The 6,000-nt window shown below is 45.4% G+C and overlaps 1 pseudogene; it reads left to right on the top strand.

Moving 5' to 3' along the window:
* The first annotated feature begins 4,453 nt into the window (after nt 1–4,453).
* LOC136643200 (5S ribosomal RNA) lies at nt 4,454–4,573 on the top strand (annotated as a pseudogene).
* Nucleotides 4,574–6,000: the final 1,427 nt, after the last annotated feature.

Raw genomic sequence — 6,000 nt, 5'->3', positions numbered from 1 at the left:
TACTTGCCCTTTTATGAAAGATTTTACAGAGAACGATTTAATGCATTGAAACATCTCACACAGTTAAGGGACAGATGCTGTGGCTAAAAGAAGAAATGTTTCCCATAGGCAAGATCAACTAATGAGAATATCTTTAGTCCACAACTCTCTTAGGAACAGTGATTTGTTACAAAAATGATGTAGATGCTGCTTTCCTGTGGCACCATCCCACACTGCTTGAATATTGCAAAGACAATTGGAAGGGAGCACATACATGCAAAAAACCATGTCTGAATCAGAGGCCTGCAGGAGGGCTGCATTGGCACAATCCTTCCCATGTGATCACTGCATCCCCACATTACAGGAGTGGGAGGGGATGGGAAAACCTGAACAAATACACTGATTTGGTAAGAAAAATCATTTAAATGAGACAAAGCCTGGAAAGGGGCTTTCCTACCAAATCCTTACCCTCTTAATTAAACCACCAAACTTGCCAGGCTTTGACCTCAGGGTCATAGTAAGTCAGAGGTCAAACACAGAGTTACATATCAGGCATTAACTAGAACTGACTGTATTGTTACTGATCTCCTAAGGAGAGGGAATCCCTTCTAATCCCTCTCTCTTTGCCTTCTATCTTCAAACGAAGGCAGGCTCACAAGCTGCTTTCTGTTTCATTTTTCATGTACCCAGAAAGACGATACACTATACAAAGGTACTTTGTCTGAAAATATATCATCCTTTTACCTGGTCTGCTGATTCAACAAATTATTGGACAAAGAACAAAATTGACTACTTGGGGCCAAGCAAAGAGGGTAGAGGAAGGTTTTGCATGAACTTGTCCATTCAGCATTCCATTTTTAAGTTTATGTGATTAAGGGCGCAATCCTAATCAACTTTCCAGCACTGGCATAACTATGCCAGTGGGGCATGTGCTGCATTCTGCAGTCGGGTGGCAGTCATGGAGGCATCCTCAAGGTAATGCTTGCTCCCTTACCTCCGCATTGCATTGCCCTTATGTCAGTGCTGGAAAATTGGTTAGGATTGTGGCCTTACAGCTTGATACTTGAATGCAACACCTCCTTTGAAGTTCAAGATACTTGAATGAAAGCTGTTGTGCATGATCAGGACACAGTTCTATATATCAAATTCAAACCACATCATGAACCACATACCCATTTTCGGGGGGGGGGCAGGAAAGACACAAAATTTATTGTAACGCAACATCTGAAATGAAACTTTACAAACATTGTGCTTCACCAGCAAATGGCTGCTGAACCTGCCAGGTTTTTATTTGCCAGTGCATATGCTTATTACTTAGATTAGAAACATTAACCTGTGTTGGGTTCCAGCTGCTTTAGCCCTTATACCCAGTGCTTTTTTTGTAAAAAAAAAAAAAAAAAAAAAAAAAAAGGGCAGGAACTCACAACTTGTTAATTTTTTATTTATTTATTTATTTATTTATTTATTTATTTTTAAACCATTTTTATTGGAGAAATAAAATATTTTTTATGTGCTTCCCCCCTAAAGATGAACTTACTTCTGAGTAGACATGCATAGGATTGGGCTTTCAATCTCCACATCCCCTTCCCCCAGCTACTTTTTCTACACGTGGGGAAAAATACTGTACAGGTGCACTTGTAGCATGTAGTATGTAGTGTGGCACTACTTTGAGGAGAGGAAGCAGTGAATGGATTCCAAAAAATGGCTTACATGAGTTCCATGTAGTAAAATTACTCTAAGCAACTGTGGGAGTAAGAACAAAAAAGGAATTCTTACACGAGAGGGGTCCTTAGGTGCACATAGAAACAGCTACGTTTGCAAACAAGCAATTAAATATGGTTTAATTCAGGTATCAGAATACTCTGTGTCTTTGGGAAGTCGCTTGGCATGCAATTGTATGTTCTCTGCTGCCCTGAGCAGCTGCTTTGCATTTCTGGAGAGGAGCTGCAAATGTGGCTGGCGGAGGGCATGCTTGTGGGGGAAGGACGAGGAGGATCTCTGGTAAGGCTGGACAGCATGTTGTACACATGTAGAATCCCTTTTCTGCCCTTAGCATGTGAAAATGGGTGCAGATATATATCTCTGCCAGGATTAAGAGCACAATCCTAGGTATGTCTACTCTGAAGTAAGTCTCATTCTAGTCAATGGAGCTTACTCCCAGGAAAGTGCCTAGGATTGCAGCCTAAGAGCCCAATCCTATGCATGTCTACTCAGAAGTCCACTTTAGTGAATGGGGCTTACTGTGGATAGGATGGCAGCCTTAGAGTCCAATGCTGTGCCTGTCGACTCAGAAGTAAGTTCCATTATAATGAATGGGGCTTACTGTGGATAGGATGGCAGCCTCAGGGCCCAATCCTGTGCCTGTCTACTCAGAAGTCAGTCCCATTAGAGTCAATGGGGCTTCCTCCCAGGAAAGTGTGGAGAGGACTGCAGCCTCAGAGCCCCTCCTCCGCCTGTCTACTCAGGCTGCAAGGCTATGACACTTTCCCGGGGGTAAGCCCCATTGAACACAATGGAACTTACTTCTGAATAGACATGCATAGGCTTGGGCTCTCAGGCTGCAAGGCTATGCACGCTTTCCCAGGAGCAAGCCCCATTGAGCACAATGAGACTTACTTCTGAGTAGACAAGCCTAGGCTCATGCTGCAGATTGGCATGGGGGCTACACCAGACAGCTTCCTTCCCCTCCTCCTCCGCCAAGCCAGTACCTGGGCGTTCTGTGGGTGCTGCAGCCTGTCTCCCTGGCTGGCTGGCTGGCTGTCCATCCTCCTCCTTGGCGTTGGCGCGCGTCCTCTGTGCCCTCACTGGCTTGGAAGCTGCACGGGGGGAGGGGAGGCGGGCTGGGCTCAGGTGAGAGCTTGGAGATGGGGGCAGGAGGGGGTCATTGTGCGGTCAGGCAGGGGCCAGGTGCCCACCCACTCTGCACCCCCCAGCGAATGCCTCTGTTTTGCTCCCCCCCTCCTGGAATGCCTCCGAAGGGAAGGGGCCCCCGCAAAAAGGTGCCAGAACGACGTTCCCCTGCGTTCCATTAGAAAAAAAGCCCTGCTTATACCAATAGTTTGTGTACCCACCACAATGTACTGGGAATGGATTTTGACACACAGCTACCAATTGCTCTAAATACATTTTTTAATAACAGTTCTCAACATCCCGTAGACCAGTGATTTTCAATGTTTTTCATCTCATGGCACACTTACAAGGCACTGAAATGGTCAAGGCATACCACCAGGTTTTTGACAATTGACAAGGCATACCATGCTGCCAGTGGGGAGGCTCACATCTCCCATTGGCACTACTAATAAATGATCTTCCCCCAAATTCCTGTGGCGCACCTGTGGACAACTTGCGGCACACCAGTGTGCCACGGTCCAGTGGTTGAAAATGGCTGCCTTAGACATTCAGCCACTGTAATTGATTAATGATGGGTGTGCTGGGACAAAGCAGTGATGGGAAGAGAGCTGCACTGGTGCTGCCCCCACCACACAAAAGTGGGCACTGGGCAAGGCCCAGGGGTCAACCATGGGCTGTCCGATGTCCCTGGGTCCACGGCAAATGTGCAACTCCCATCTCTGGCTTTGAAACAAGATCTTAATTTTCATACTACTTATTGAAGATGAAGCTGTATAGTTCGTGGTCTATGCCGGATTATCACCTTGCTACCCAAAATAACTGTGGAAAGTCAGCTCAGAATTACTTTACCATGTCAGAACAGGAGACCTGGACATATATGTAAGCTTGCTATACAACTTCAGAGATTTGTTCTGGTTCTTTTAAAGTTAACAGCTAACCCAGAGACCTGCTCCTTCACCAGTCCTGTTTCTACCCTGCTTTCCCTACCTCTTAAAATACAGTTGCATTTGATATCATATGTCAAGCTGCAACTCTAAGCATACTTGGTAGTAACCCCCAATGAATTCAGCTGAGAAAACTTGTATGATTTATGGATTATCATCTTTCTTTAAACTGCATATCTGAGAGCCAAATGTGCCAGGATAAATGGGCATTGGCCCCCTATGGAGGGTAGGAGTAAGAGAAATAGTAGGCGTGGAAAGGGTGCAGGACCCTCCGTGACACTCACTTTTCTACTTTGCATTATCCCTTCCTAAACGGTTGTCGGTTGTTGAAGTTAAATCCACCTGAATGCAATGTCTGGCTAGGCCCTCACCCTGTGAGCAATTCACAGCAAAAACATGCTGCTTCACCATAAAATACGAAAGAGGATACCTTTTATTAGATCGGCTTAGGGGCAGTAAAACCGGCAACATCTAATCACCCAACATGTCAGTCCAATAAAAGAGATCACCTTACCTGTGTTAAAGTTTCCCAAAAATAACGAGCCCCAACTCCCATAAGATTAGTTAAAAGTCTCGGTTAATAAAGCGTATTTTGTTAAACCTATATTACTTTCTTCTCTTACTGTCCTCTGTCCCAGTTCTAGGGGAGCTGGTACTTTTTAGAAAAAATGATCACTGTTGTATACAGCAACTGCTACCCTGCACATGCCGGATCTCGTCTGATCTTGGAAGCTAAGCAGGGTCAGGCCTGGTTAGTACTTGGATGGGAGACCGCCTGGGAATACTGGGTGCTGTAGGCTTCTACCATAGTCTTTCGAGACTGAAGGTTGCCAACCAACCATTTGTTGTAAGATTAGCAATCATCATCATTTAATTAAAACAAAAGGAGATTACCTCCAGGTCTATTGAAGATTTCACTGCATTTGTATCACTATGGCTGCAGTCCTCCTCCTATGCACACTTACCCCGGAAAAAGTCCCAATGACTTCAACTGGGCTTATGTCTGAGTAGACATGACTGTACTCCAGCAGTTCTTAAACTCTTGGGGAGTTTGAGCCCCACTGTGAGTTCTTGTGGGGGGAAGGCAGTGACGCAATCACCAGAATCGTGTCGCTTTCAAGGGGTGCAGAGGCTTGCTTTGACTTACCAGAGCCTTCAGCAGGCTCCCGGGGGGGGGGGAGCCCTGTGTGAACTTCTGCAGGGCTCTCCAACATGCAGAGAATGTAAAAATAACAATCGTGACCCACTTCTGGTTTCGCGATGGCAAACTGGGAGTGGGTTGCAATCACTATTTTGAAGTTCTCCACATTTTGGGGAGCCCTGCAGAGACTTGCGCAGGGCTCCCCGCACCCTCAAGAACCTGCTGCAGGCTCTGATATGTCAAAGCAAGCCCCTGTGCCCATCAAAAGTGACATGATTCTGGCAATCACATCACTGCCTTCCCTCCTCCCCGCACCTTAAGGGGGCAGAGGCCATGGCTTTCTGGCTGGGGTGTTGTGATACCCTTGTTTGAGAACCACTGCTTACTCTTATCTACACTTATGTAAGGGTTAGCACCACTGAAATCATTGGGACTTATTTCCAAGTAAACAAACAGGGAACTGTAGACTGTAGGCCTGACAAGGTTTTATGTTTTGAATTAGAAACTTGAATTTTTGTTATAACTCAATTTTTTTTCACTGAAAAATGTAATTGGAAGCATTTTTTATTTATTTTTCACATCTTTATACCACCCTCCCTCCAAAGATGCAAAGGATGAACCATGGAGGCACAGCAGCTAAATCACCTGGAAGTCTTGCTGGGACAAGCTGCTTCCGGTTGACTTTAGCCCTGTGGACAAAAAAACACGTGGCGTGAAGTAATCCTTGTCAGTTTAAGGTCACCACCTTTCTCTGGAGGAGAAAAAATTACTACGGTTCATCTGCAAATTCCTTCATGTGAATGCAAATGAACCCAGTCACTGCATGTCTAAACGAAGAATTAGCCAATCTGGTTTAAAACTAGGCCAATGGCCACTCAAAAGATACAGGAATAAACAGGAGAAGTACAAAAGCTTGTATCACCTTCTATTTATAATATGTCGTAATTAGCAGCCCAATCTTATTCTCCCCTCCCCAATTGGTGAACACTGCGTTCAGGGGGAGGGGTCAGGAGGCTTCATCGAGGAAGGGGGATTTTAAAAGGAGAGGCTGTGTAGCCTCCCGACCTACAATGGGTCTCCTCAGAT

The sequence above is a fragment of the Tiliqua scincoides genome, chromosome 2 (genome assembly GCF_035046505.1).
Source record: "Tiliqua scincoides isolate rTilSci1 chromosome 2, rTilSci1.hap2, whole genome shotgun sequence".
NCBI classification, from domain to species: domain Eukaryota; kingdom Metazoa; phylum Chordata; class Lepidosauria; order Squamata; family Scincidae; genus Tiliqua; species Tiliqua scincoides.
This window is presented reverse-complemented; position numbering and strand designations above follow the sequence as displayed.